General features: G+C 46.5%; 1 protein-coding gene and 1 long non-coding RNA gene across 3 annotated transcripts in view; one reads left to right on the forward strand and one right to left on the reverse strand.

Annotated features, from left to right (window-relative positions):
• Positions 1-12,947, reverse strand: part of SOX6 (SRY-box transcription factor 6) — a 449,606-nt gene that overhangs the window by 416,968 nt on the left and 19,691 nt on the right. Inside the window, exon 4 of one of the 2 annotated variants that reach the window (XM_081204706.1) lies at positions 6,536-6,732. The exons of the other annotated variant lie outside the window; for it this stretch is intronic. The gene's annotated coding sequence lies outside the window, so the exon portion shown is untranslated. The remainder of the gene's footprint in view (positions 1-6,535; positions 6,733-12,947) is intronic. 2 annotated transcript variants of the gene reach the window in all.
• On the forward strand, positions 176-6,526 carry LOC308592930. The gene is made up of 3 exons (XR_014010660.1): positions 176-425; positions 961-1,001; positions 5,807-6,526. It is a non-coding gene; the product is annotated as an uncharacterized lncRNA (long non-coding RNA).

Here is a 12,947-nt window from a genome sequence, read left to right on the forward strand (position 1 = left end):
ACGGGTTGCCTGGAGATTTAGTTACAATCGGGTTCATTATTGTTTGTTGTTGGGCTTGGCTTCCCCCTCCCTGCTCCCCCCGCCTCTCTCTCTTTTTCTCTCTCTCCCCTCCTGATACAAGCGAAGGCGCTGGTTTACTGCTGTCAATCTTGGCAATCAACGTGAGCGGCCATGTCGTAAGTATTCAAAGCATTTCCCGTCGTGCAACATCAGAAAGTGAGTGGCCAGGAGCATTGATCGGAGGAAGGCGAAAGGAGGCAGGGCTGCTATATCGCCGCCGCCGCCGCCGCTTCTCTCTTCTTACCCCCACCCCCGACGGCAAGGCAAGACGAGGCAACAACACACACCAACAAGCACACAGCCGGGAGGCAGGGAGGGAGCGGTAAAGGGGGGGGGGAGCGTGGAACCGAACGACCCAGGAGAAAGTGAGCACAAAAGAGAAAGTGAAATATCATTTTCTCTCCCTCCCTCTCCCCTCTCCTCCCCCCCACAACAGGGGCGCGCGCGCACTCCTAGCCACAATCCACACCCCCCCCCCCGCTTCCCCCTTCCTTCGCAGTCGCCACTCATCACAGAGCGGTTGGCAGACGGCTGCAGTCCTACGCGCTCTTTCCTGGGAGTAAACACTTTGGGGCACAGCGGGACAATCCGCAGCCTTCCGGGCTGCTAGATTCTTAAGCGCGCATCTCTGAACATAGTTCGCGCTGAAGTTAATCAGATTTGCTTTCAAGTAAACGTGTTCAGCGTTTAGTGACGCTTCACCTCCCCCTCCCCCTCTTGGGGGCTTTGGTTTTAAGGGAACTTAAGACTCCCGTGGCAAATGTGTCAGTCGGACTGTCAGCCGTGCAACCGCATTCTGTGCGTGTTTACTTCGAAGTAAGCCCCGCTATGTTCCGTCAATGACGCTCACTGCCAAACGCGTGTGTGAAGAATTAAAGTTATACCCATTCATTTCAATAGAACTTCCTGTCAAGGAAGCAACTGGGGGAATCCTGCCAAAAGTAAGGACATTCATTTAAATGAGAGCTTTAAGCAAGTGCTTAATTTTGGCTGCATCGTGCCCTCCTGGTTGCTTCCGTTGAGTTCCACTGATTTATCTGGATCTTATGTGCAGATGGGTTAATTAAACCTCCATCCTAAGAATATTTATACAGACGTAAATCCCACTATATAGGATTACAGCCGCGCTGCCAGATCCTATGCTTATTTACTCAGAAGCTTCCGGCTGATTTCAGTGGGATTTACTTAGGTCATGCTGCGCGCGCTTTTAACCTTCGGTGCTATTCTAACCACGCTCACTTGCAAGCAAGTCCCGTTGAAATCAATAGGAATTACTTTCAAGGCAACTGATGTTTAGCCTTCAATCCTATGCCCCACTTACTTACTTGAAGCAAATGAGTCTTTCTTCTGAGTAGACGTATACAGGAGGGCGCTATTAGGTTGGGATAGGAAGGAACCCACATTGACTTTAAACACAACTGCACGCCGATCCTCCTACATAAACTTACCTGGATGTGCCGCTGAGTTCATTTGGACATTCAGTAAATGCGTTTAAGAGTTGCTGCGTTGTTCCCTTGACTGAAATCAATGGGGCTTACTCGCAGGGAGGTGCGTAAAAGCTATGATACGGCATGATTTTTTGAATCTATCGAGCCATGGTGCTTAAGAATGGGATCTTGTAGACGTACTTACTTGAGTTGCACGACTAACACTGACCGGTAAGGCAAGGCTTAATGGAAAACTGGAGAGGGGAAGGGGGTGGCCCAGTGGGTCAAAAGGGGGAGCGGGGCGGGGAGGACCCTTCCTTCCAAGAGAAGTGACTGCAGGGTTTTTCCTTCCCGCGCATTATGTACTGGAACTTTTAGGGGAAGACAAGGTAGAGGGTGCGAGAACAGAAGAAAGGCGGAGAGGAGCCGGGAATAAGAGGGAGGTCAGCAGAGAAACTAGAAGGAGGGAAGACACAGAGGCTCATATAGGAAATGCGGCCTGCAATCCTAAACCCCGCTGGGAAGCGCTCGTCCGCAGGCTTACATAGAAATAAGTCTCGCCAACCTCGGTGAGTCTCACAACTTAGTAACTCTGCACAGAATCGCAGTGAGCTTTACGGACTGACTTCCTGGGAATGCTCTTCAGGATGCTCAGGTGGCGGAGAGAGTTGTAAAAGAAGACTTAGGCTGGCTGCAAAGTTTCTCTCGCACTCTTACTTTGGAAGAAGTTCCGTTGACAACAGTGGGGCTTACTCCGGAGTAAGTACATACAGCAGAAGGCTGCTAGAAGTCACTCGAAACTCGAGAAGGCAAGGTCAGGTGGCAGGCTGCGGTCTTCGGCACTCGCACTTGGTCACAGAAATCCAAAGAGTTTACTCGGACTAACCCTAAACTAACTTACCCGGGACTTGCTTCTGCGTAGACACGGTTAGCTAGGATTGCGGTATTACTTCCTATTCCCTTACTTAACATCAACTACGGATAGGTTCGGGGTGCGCTAGAGATGCAAGGCGGCAGTTCACTAGAAGGAGGAAGAGGGGTGTGTGTTTTTTAGAGTTTTGGGTCGAGCTGAAGAACTCCGCTGAATTCAACTCTCTCAAAGTGGCCCCTTCGACTTTCGCTGGGCGGAATCGCGACTTGCGAAGTGTTCCGAAGGCACATGAGGCCCCCGCTGGGCTGAAGCTAAGCAGGACCGAGAAAGGGCGAACGTCTGCATGGGAGACCGCATGGGAAGCACGTGTACGCCGTCCTGGGTTCCGCGATGGAGGAAAGAGGGGATATTATAAACAGAGTAATAAACATTAATTGATACGCGGGTGCTGGGCGGTCGCAAAGGAACACTGGCGCATAGCTCGAAGCGGGCCAAGAGAACAGGACCCTAAGTTATGGGTTCAAGCTGAACTGCTGGTTTGCTGTTCCTGAGGGTGCATCGCCCGAAAACCAACGGGAGGAGGCATTTGAGGAACTTTCACTTCCTTAGAAGTGTTAATTAGAAGCCGAGGCTGGGGAAGAGAAGTAGAACTGTGAAGAGATGGAGAGAATAAATCCAAAAGAGGGGTGTGGGTGTTTAATGTTGCATGAAAGAGAAAAGTCTCTCAATCATTTTCTTTTTAGGAATTTTTTTTAAAAGGTGTGTGGGGCAGTCAACCCTTGAAAGAGGCTTTTCAAAGTGCCAGGAGGCGCCGGGATCATGTGAGCAACCACCAGTGGAAAAACTTAGCGCGCCTCTCTCGCCCTTTTGATATTCTTCGCACCTCGACGCAAGGGGATGCGAGGCGGAGGGCGCGCGGGGGGCAGCCGCCTCCCCCCCCCCAGGCCCCCAAAACAGAAGAGGCGCTTTGTGGGTCCGCCTTTGTGCTTGGGGGCCAGGCCGGTCCCATCACCACCTACTGCTTTCGCAGATCAAGACGGGGGAACTTTTCTGTTTCCAAAATAGCTGCACGCGTTTCCAAAAGGCCAAGAATGGAGCATCACTGCTGTGTCTGAAGTCCCCAAATGGGCGGGTTTGGTTGGGATCCCAGCACCTACCTGGGCAGAGCGCTCGGCGCAATATAGTCAGCCACCCAAATCCTAGGGATGAACAGCGAAACAGCGAACTTGCCCTAATCTGGTTTCATTTCAATTCACGTGGGGAGATTGATCTTTCAAAACTTAATGAAAGCGTTTCTTCTTTTCTCATCCGCTAACAAGACCACGTAAAATATTCTGGCCCATTTAAATGCGCGTTTCGGAGGAATAAGTAGTTTTAAGTTTGCAACCCTATGTACACTTACCTTAGAGTAAGTCCACTTACATTCAATTGAACTTGCTTCTGGGTAGACATATAAAGGGTTGCTCTGAAAAAGTCGGGATCGCTAGAAATTTTCTAGTTCTTGTTTACATTTTAATTCTGATATTCCTCCCCAGTTAAAAAGGCAGTCCTTTGCTAACCTGCATTCCTGTTTCTCTTCCCGCGTTTTAATTTATCCGGTTCTTCTGCACAGCTTTTTTCCTCAAAATTTCCTAAACTGCACATCTACAACACATCCTAATTTTGACTATTCCTTTCCTTTCATTCAAATTGTTTTCTTACCAACAAAGTTTGCACCTAGCGCCTTTCACGATTTTCACTAAACTTATTTATCCTAGTTTAGTTTATACATTATCATGAGGGAGACTCGTGCATTTTTAAAAACCCACATTTTAATTGCCATAAAGTCTGAGATTCTTTTTCCAATCTTGTGTTAATAAATCGACACACAAATTATTAAGATGTATATGGAGCAACATTTCTTCCCCCATCGAGTGATAAGATCTAAAACAAATCCCTTGCTGTTGAGAGACTTGTGTGATTCGTAAACTTGCCTACTCCTGCACCCAAAATACGCACAAAGTCTAAGAAGAGACTTAATTTTACCTGCAGTGTCCCCTCCCCCCAACACCCCGATTCCAACCTGGCTAGCCTTTCCTTGCAGCGAGATCTATAAGAAAACGACCCAAATGCGCACTTTGCGAGGGAACGCCGGCTGCTGCCTGATGCTCTGCCCTCGGATGCCTGCATTACCGAGCCCTGTCGGGCGTGTTGTGTCAATCAATGCACGGAAGAAGCATCAGGTGGGAGATGCACCAGGAACCAAACTCATGTCCATGCAGGCGACTGGGGAGCATCTTTTGCAGCGCCGGAGGCTGAGAGCGCACGACAAATATTTCCAAACTTAGGGAGAACAAAACTCGCCCGCGGGAGACATTTGGAATTTTTGCAACCCCGGGGTGACGATTCTTTTAGTTATATCAAAGTGCGGAAATCAGAATTAAACAGATCAAGAGGTACACAGACGTATCCCGGCACTGCGCTGCCCTCAGGGTAGAATTCAACACGCCAGTCTGGCTGAGCCCTACTCTAAACACTGCGCAATGGGAATAAGTCCCATATTGCCGTTATTCGGCCTCATTTTAAGGAGGGGGGGAAAGTCATCCCAGAGAAGTGACTGCGAGCTGCTAAGGAATCGGATGCCGGTCTCCGAAGAAGGCTTTTTGATCTGAACGGGACTTTCCCCTACTGGAAGCTGAAGGAATCCCGGCAGGGCTTTGGAGAATAAAAACTAAAAACCCCAGTGCCTCTACCAGGCGATTTCATGCCGATCATCCAGCCACAGTCTTAGTGCTGGGCTGCTGAATCGGATGAAGAGGAGACGAGCAAGATTCGGACTTGCTACCACGTGCGGCCCAAATCCTATGCACACAGTTAGGAGCGCCTATGCCGCTAGAAACTTCTGCAGGACCTTCAACTTTTCTGAGATCAAGGTTAGGAAGGGAGAGATGTTCTGTTCTCGCAAGACTTTCTACAAATGGTGCAGAATCTCTCTCTTCCCTGACACTGCTGACTCACACAGGAGAACTGAGGGAGGCACACTTGCCACCCTCAACACGCTGCCTCGCAGACAAGTCTCCCCAAAACCTAAGGCCTCCCAAGTCCAGGTGTGTAACATCTCCGGTGCCCCCGTCTAGAAGCACATGGATGATCTAAAACCACGTTCATTCTATGAAAGCACAACAAGGCGTGAGGCTACGATCCTAACCGCTCCCTCGTTACTTGAGAGTAAATCCCGCTGAAGCTGGCAGGGCTAACTGGGCAAGGATGCTTTGCTTGGAAGAAAGGCTGCAGTCTTAAACAGTTTTATTAGGGGCAGCAAGTTTCCACTGAGCTCAGGTTAACATGTCGGAGTAAATTTAAGTAGGACCGGGCGCAACTCAACGGGGTTCAGCTGCCAGTAAAGTTTTGTGGAAAACTTACCCCACTGGGTAAAGTCTACTCTCTTTTTTATTTCTCTTTTTTACAGGCTGAGGAAAATAACTCGAGGAAGAAGGAGTAATAAGAAAAGCAACTTTTTAATTAATTAAAAGAGAATGATGTTCAATGGACCAATTTAGGAATAAAATCGCACGATTGGCAAAAAAAAAAGTTAAGTCAGGCAAAAAGCGAGCACATGGTTCTCTTACAGGCCGACCCAGAAGTTGTTCTGAATCCCCAGACAGCGCAAAACTCCCTCCCCAAGGCGATTTGCATCTGTGGGAGCAGAAGGACCCCAACCCCATATAACTCACCGGACACGCATCCCCTCTGCATCCACACAGCCTAAGACAACAAAATCTAATCATCCCTCCAGTCGGCTATTGGCAGGATGCGCGGTATTGTCCCTTGAGCGGAAGTGGCACTTTTGAGTTCATCTACAACGCTTGAGAGGGATCGACCACAACAAAAGCCTGAAATTCCACCAGCCAATAACACCCCGCTACACTTCCTCCCCCAGGGAAAACATAACAAAACAGGAACCTGGCAAGCCAGCTGGAGTCCTCCCCCCCCCCCACCCCAACGCCCAAAGACAGCTCGAAAGAAAAGTTGCACGTGGAATCTTTACTTCTTCTTCCCTTGCCTGGGACAGTTGGTTGGGAAGACCCCTCTCGCGCTCCACGTGCAGCGCAAAGGCAAAGCGGGGGGAGATGGAGAGAGGCTGGGATTTGCATGCTGCCGGTGCTGCCGCTACGGAGAGCAGGCTGGGGGTACTTACAGTGCGAGAGGGCAGGCTGCCTGAGGAAGGCTGTGATTCACCGAGGCTGCAGAGAGAGCAAGGAGAGAGAGAGAGAGAGAGGGAGAGAGAGAGGGAGAAGGAAGGGGGAGTGCCAAACTGGATACACCTTCGCCGCAGCTCATCACATCTGCCAGCCTCTCTCCCCTCTCTCTTTCATTTCCACATTCCCTTTGTTCCTGGAGGGGGGGGAGGAGGAAAAAAATATACACGTCACATCAGAGTCCCCAGATGCAGTCTTCTACACCAAAAAAGAGGGGGGATATGAATAATTCAATCAAACAGTAGATGGTCTCTGAGGCAATAAAATGTATTGCACTTAAAGCAACCAAGAATAATTATTACCGCGAAGGTACTCGAAGAAGGTAAATGATGGTGGTGACTGTGATCATGGTGGGCTGCTCCCGGGCTCTGCAAACTTCCAGGGGTCAAGACAACACCACTCGTAATTATTTTGTGCGTGTGTGTTTTAATCGTAGGGTAACTCTCCCCCTCCCATCACCTCTCCAAAAGAGGGAGGATCAAAAGCTGGGAAAGGGCCACCAAAAGTGCGGGAAGTGCGCGTGGGACCTCAGGAGCTCTTCCAAAACGCAAAGGCAAAGAAGTGAAGAAGAAGAAGAAGAAGAAGAAGAAGAAGAAGAAGAAGAAGAAGAAGAAGAAGAAGAAGAGCAAAGGAGCCCGCGGAGATTTTTGTGTTTAAGACGTGTTTTCGGCAGCTCCCCTCCGGGGCGCCCTGTCCCACGCACCCACCCCACCCCGCCCGCCTGCCTGCCTGCCGGCCTCCCTCTGCCTCGCTCTCGCTCCCTGCTCTGCTCTCGCGCCTTCTGCTCCAAGCCCTGCGCAGCCAGAATCGTCCTTGGCATCCTTACCTGCTTCCTGGGTCTCAAAAAGAGAGCCTTACAGGGGAAATGTCATCCTGACAACCGGCTGGTTGCTCCGCGCTCTAGGGGAGGACGTTGACTGGGGCGGTGGGGGGAGGGGGGTTGGAGAGGGGGGGGGCGAGAAGGCAATGCGTGGGACTGCTGGTCCCCCAGCCTCCAGTGAAAGGCGTGTGGGATGAGGAGGAAGGGTGGGAAGAACCGTCGGTTGACTTGTGGATGGGTTAAGGCTGACTTGGGGAAAGCGGAGCAGATGAAGAGAGAGAGAGGGAGGGGGGGGAGGCGATCGAGGCGTCCTGCAAGTTTGTCACCGCCAGGCAGAGACGGGAAGGACTGATCGAGTGACAGATGCCTCGGATGGCTCCCTCTTCCTCCTCCTCCGCCCCCGAGGTTGCCCTTCGCTCTTGGGAGGTAAGCTGGGCTGTGTGGGGGGCTCCCTCTTTATTTACGGTCGCGCCTTCAGACATCGGGTGGGCAGTCCGCTCCGCCACGGAGCGCCAGGTGGAGCTGAGCTGGGAGTCTTAAGACGCTCCTTCTGCGGTGTCAATTCCCGCTCCTACAAACTGACACAAAATAAATAATAAGCCTAGTTTTTTTTTCCCAAAAAGAAAGTGGGCAGGGGCTGCTGGGTTTTACTGAGCCTTTGGTGAAATCGTGCCGCTCTTCGGCGTGCAAGGAGAGTCAGGAGCTTCTCTGGAGCCGCGCGCTTCCCCCTCTCCCCCCTAACAAGGCAGACGTGACGGATCACAAAACCAAAACATTAGCGGCACCGTTAGCCTAATAAGAGGTAAACTGCAGAAAAGACGCGCGCGCTCCGCCGTCGCCGCTTTGGAGAAGCCTTTGTTTATGTGCCTAAAACGCCACCTCGAGGCCATCCCCCGAATAGCAGCCGCGGCATGTAAGGAAAAAAATAGAGGGAGGATGGGGGGGGGGGGACACAGATCCAAAGCCTGCCAATGGAGCGTTTAAGGATTACCGCTTTGCAAAGCCATTAAAGAAAAAAAAGGGTCCTGTTAAGAACATTGCGAAAGTAATGTAAGAACTGGGAAGAGAAGTTGAATACCTTTCTAATGAGAATGGCAGAAGGCAGTTAAGAACAGAAGGGCATCAGATCAGATCACCCAGGAAGATGAGCATCATTGAGGGCGCGGAAGCGGCCAATGGGATTCCCTTCTGTGGTGGGATCTCTCGGACTCCGAGAGGAGTTGCTTTTTCCTTTCGGGGCTGTACGTGCCTGAAGAGCTACACAACGAGGCTTCTTCCCAAGTCTTATTTTATTTCTGCAGCATTTTAATTCCTGACGGTTTTTTTTTTTTTAAAAAAAAAAAGTTCTAAACGCTGCTTTAGGATCTGGTATCATTTCCCAACATTCAATTTCTGTACGCTTTATCAACCCTGAAATAAATAAAAGAAAGGGAAATTCTTCTGATAATCCTCTTCTCTCCCTCCTACTCCATCTCCGCCCACTTAAATCCTGATTCTTCAGGCTGCTCCCGGATAATATCAATTAGCCTTGCCCAGCCATGTGATTCGGGAGACCAGAACTGATATTGACTGGATTTGAACGAGCCCGGGTGGGCGGGGAGAGATTTCTCTTTCGCCCCTTTGCAAAGGAAGCTGAAAGCTACAACTCATTCAAGAGCCCAGTGCAAACAAGGAAGACGCGATCAGATCACACAGCTCTTTCCTGAGTTTTCGCGCAAAGTTCCTTTTGTTGCTCTTAGACACATTTCAACAAAATGTGCAACCGAGAAGGGAAAAGAAAAAGTAGTCTCGGGGAAGTAAAATGCTTAAAAGGGTGTCGACGCTTTTTGCAGCCCGATACTGTGAATGTTTATCCTGAAGTAAGACCCCCTGTGTGGTTCAACGGTACTTCACCCCAAAGAAAACAAGCATGGCCTCGGAACCGTTCATACCGCGGAATTATGTATGTATGTTTTTACTCGGAAGTGCCAAGGAGTTCAATAGGACTTACTCCTTGGTAACTATGCAAATACACGCCTTACTCTCAGAACCCTTAACTTAGAAAATCTATGGGTGCTGCAGGTTGGCACTGTGGCCTGACAGATTCCTCATATAATGCTATCACGTAAGATCTGCTAGTATGAAAGGCAAATTTTAGCGTCAAATACCAGGGGGAGTTTATGTTGAGCAGAAATACTTAGAGAGGAATGCCCAGGGGTTGTGTATGCAGTACAGGAAGTCGTTTGTGCATAAATTGACCCCACCACCACCACCACCACCACCTGTAGACAAAGCCTCTTATCACCTGCCTGACAGAACATTCTCATTTGGAGACAATTCACTTTTCTTCGGCAGGTTGCCCTCAACAGACAACCTATTTACTTGGAGATTAGTCAAGTATCTTCTTTTTTAAATAGTTGTTCCCATTTCTCTGCTATCTGAGCAACAAGTGGTACATCAGGTTGGTGGGTACCTCAATGCTAAGGAAACTAAAAATAGCTAACATTTAAGAGAAAAGCGAGAGTTGGGAGAGCTAACGTGGTGAACAAGGAAGGTGCTGTTTCAGAAAATACAAAACAAAATTTGTGCTCTTTTATCCAGCCATCACTAGATAGATCTTTCTGGATACATCTCTGGAAGAAAAACTGGCCTCACTATTTTGAAAACTTCCTTTTGAACATGTCTTTAAAAAAATAAAATAGTAGTACAAGTCCTTGACAGCTCTCAAATATGAAACTTGAGAACTCCTATCCACTGCCTACTCAGAAGTAAGTCCAGCTGAGTTCCAGAGGGCTTACAGGTATGTTGCCTCAGATTTTCATATTCTCTAATCATCTCTAGTTGTGCAGCCACCAGTGCATGTACCCAGAGCTTCTAAAGAAGTTTTGTGTCTCTCTGCCAAAATAGGATAATGTTGTACCTGCAAAGAAAGTCCTTCTGAGTACACAAGCATAGGATTGGGCTGCAAAGTAGAAGTTAAGGAAGCTCTGCAGTAGGGCAGCAAAGGCCCTGAGCAACCATAATTCCTTACTGCAGCCAAGCCAGCTAATTGATGATTACTCTAGTGTACATAGTAATGTCCCTGATTTCTGAGTCTTTTCTTATATTAAAAAAAGTGCCTGTGCAGAGGAAAAAACATTTCTTCCAAAGCAGATGTGAAAATCTTAAGTGCTTATCGCCTCCAGGAATACTGAATCACAGGCTGCTGTCTGCAAGCCTGGGAAATCAATGACACAATTTCCATTGATTGGTGTAGATCTGGATTGCTGGCAAAGGGCATTCCTTATTTGTTTATGGGGTCAGCCAAGTTTAGCTTGTTATGGCCTGTGGTCACACAAATAAAATTATTACTTTGCCCCAGTTCAGTAGTCAAATTGTGAAGTCTCTAAGACTCCTAAATCAATTGATACTGTACCTGTGTAGAGACAGTATTTGTTTCATTCCTTAAGCTATAGCTGCATCTACATATAGATGACATATAGATGATTCATAGAAAGCAGGATAAAGCTAAATTAAGCTAACTGCCTTTCATTCCACACACATCCATGGGGCAAATCAGTGAGTGAGGGCTTAAAACACAACCTGCTGGAAAGTTTGTCTGCACAAGTCCCATTTAAACAAATAAAGGAGCACAAGAACATCTGTGCTCTAGCCAAATTCCCATGCTTTCAAGAGTAGTCTAAGTCACTTGCGTGTAGATGCCTGAATGGGAAAACATTATCAGAAGTGATTGATTTATATAAACTTTCTATATGCTGGTTGTATGTGCATATATTATACATGCATATTGATCCCACTTTGCCCACATTCAATAATAATGCTTATAATTATAATTATAAATTTATTTATTAATATTTTTATTATTATTACCTTAAAAGAAAAATGTACTATATATCATAGTACTTAATAGCTAGCAGTTATATTCTTAGAACCAATGTTTTCCCCATTACAAGCCGGTAAATGCTTGGATGAAGCTTCCAAGTAGATGTCTCTAGAAGCAAGATATCAAATTAATAAAATTGTTTGAAAGCTGCATAGAGAAGGAAAAAAGGCAAGTAAGAGAGTTTATGGAGTCAGAGAATAATAGTAACAATGGCATGCCTTAGTGTAAAGGATTAAACATTGTAATTAGGAATATCACCCTGTGAAGGTAGTTAAAATTAGTAAAATGCTTAGCTAACATCTGTTCTAAAATGTAAATTAAGTAGATTTTGGTCAAAAGAAGGGCTCTCATTCGCCTCTCTATTTAATAATGCTTTATTGTATTAGAGGGGGTTCTAAATGAATTCAATTTTCAGCTTAAATGTCATAATTCTTTTAACTTTTACTTATGCTTAACTTTTTGAAAGTTGTGGAAGTACAAACAGCAAATGGACTTGCTGCGAGAAAGGTTTGAAGGAATTGGCCAACAGTGTTGATTTCTTTATCTGAATAATTAGCAAATGAACCTAAGAATTATCCATTAACATTTAAAAGTGCTCATTAGCACATTACAAATGAAGACTATATGTTATTGCAATAGCAAAACATTCTTAAATAGAATCTTCAAATATTATCAGGGTTTAATTACAGATTAACTTGAATGAAGTCATTTTACAGGTAGCGTCTTCCAGTGTTTCTATCAACAGCTCTTGAAAGACAGGGGCATTTTTATTTGCACAGTAAACACACAGCCTTTACAACAAGAGATTTTACATTCTAATGCGATATGAAATGTTAAGGCTTCTTAGATTTATGATACCATGGAAATTAATACACAAATGCATTAAGCAGCGTTATGTAATTTTACCCTATGGACTACATTGACAATAATCAGTTCCCTTGAAAGCATTACATCAGGAGGTAGTAATGGGATTCTAGCTCCAGCATTACAGCCTTTGCCAACCTGGTGCCCTCCAGATGTTTTAGACTACAACTCTTGAGCCTCAGGCAGCCTTGGCACAGAGTTGCGTCCAAAATCCCTGGAGGGCACCAGACTGGCAATGACTGCTGTAAGCAAATCACAGCAATATTATGTTTTATAATACTGTTGTTTGTGTCCTTTCTTTCTTTCTTCATTAAAGTTTTTTTTTGTAATAAAAAGTCAATGTTTACATAAAAGCAATAATTCCAAGGCCGAGGGAAAATATATATATATATAATCTGCCTGTTGTCATTGCCTTTTAAAGTTCTAACTCTGAGGCACCTCTTTCTGTTAAAATGCAGCTGGGTGGATTTATATTTTAAAGAGTCTGAAATTAAAATAAATACACTGAGTAAATGTTTAATTGACTGACTGTAAGTGAAGAAAATGATTTAAAGCTGAGCAAACCATATATTTGTTAAACTGTGAGATATATCCCCCCCAATATGAGTAGAGGAGCAAAAGGAGAAGATTTAAATGTGGCAAATCTAGAGTAAGGGTAATAGTTTTTTAAAGGTAGAACATATTTTGTGAACAGATTGCCTTTCCACCCACTTCTATAATGCAGCTACTGTGTATTGTGAACGGTACCTGAAGCAAATCTTTGCCAGGCAGACTGCACCAGCATTGATTATGAGGATAGGGTTGA

Source organism: Podarcis bocagei, assembly GCF_964188305.1.
Source record: "Podarcis bocagei genome assembly, chromosome: 1".
NCBI classification, from domain to species: domain Eukaryota; kingdom Metazoa; phylum Chordata; class Lepidosauria; order Squamata; family Lacertidae; genus Podarcis; species Podarcis bocagei.